The sequence below is a fragment of the Odocoileus virginianus genome, chromosome 1 (genome assembly GCF_023699985.2).
Source record: "Odocoileus virginianus isolate 20LAN1187 ecotype Illinois chromosome 1, Ovbor_1.2, whole genome shotgun sequence".
NCBI lineage: Eukaryota > Metazoa > Chordata > Mammalia > Artiodactyla > Cervidae > Odocoileus > Odocoileus virginianus.
The window spans coordinates 67,556,478-67,557,337 of NC_069674.1; the positions used below are offsets into that span (position 1 = coordinate 67,556,478).

The 860-nt window shown below is 40.2% G+C and overlaps 1 pseudogene; it reads right to left on the reverse strand.

Annotated features, from left to right (window-relative positions):
- Positions 1-230: 230 nt before the first annotated feature.
- LOC110144936 (large ribosomal subunit protein eL31-like) lies at positions 231-593 on the reverse strand (annotated as a pseudogene).
- Positions 594-860: the final 267 nt, after the last annotated feature.

Consider the following 860-nt stretch of genomic DNA (forward strand, 5'->3'; position numbering starts at 1 on the left):
AAGCCAGGTTGCACTTCAAGACCACCTTAGGACACCTGCCTAGTTCCTGTCCAAATATTCAGAAACTCCAGGGACTGGGGAGAAGAGGCCCAAGTACTGTACTTAGGAAACACTCTCCAGATGATCCTGTAACTGGAAATGACTTAAAGATATGCAAGCCTTTATGTTGGAACTTGAAAAGGAAAATCAAGATGTGAATGTGAACTATAACTTTATTCAACAATCAACAGTTAATTCTTTTCCACATTAACTGTCTGTGGATTTTTAAAAAGTGGTGACAGACAGGTATGTAGGTAACCAACATATAAAGCTTGTCTGGTCAGTCTTCATCCTCATTTCTTTTTCTGGACAACCACATATGGTTACAGTATGGGACATTCCTTATTCCTTTGGCCCAGTAGAGCTTGGTATCAATGTGCACATCTGGAGTTCCTATCTCCTTCATGGCAAATTTCTGGATTTCTTTATATGCCCAAGGGTCCTTGAACCCCACTTCATGGATGCACTTGTGAATTTTGGTTGTATATTCTCTGGTCACCACCTTGTTGATGGAGAACCAACTTCTTTTCACCACCCTCCTTTGCAGAAGCCATCTTGCTGGGCCCTGGTTGGGCCCAGTGATTTTCCATCTTATGGATATATTTTTTTTTAATTTTCTTTGATTTTCTAACTGCTGTTTGTTTCCTTGCACTCTTTTAATGTTCTCAAATCATGCTATCTATGAAGTCATCTTCTTTTCCTCCTAGAGTTGTCTCATTTCTTCTCTTCTCCTGCCCCAGTTTATTACACTGATGATGATAGTCCTGCTTCTTAGCTTTCATGCTGAAATTTTCCTTCCCTGCTGTCCTGATTTGATCCTA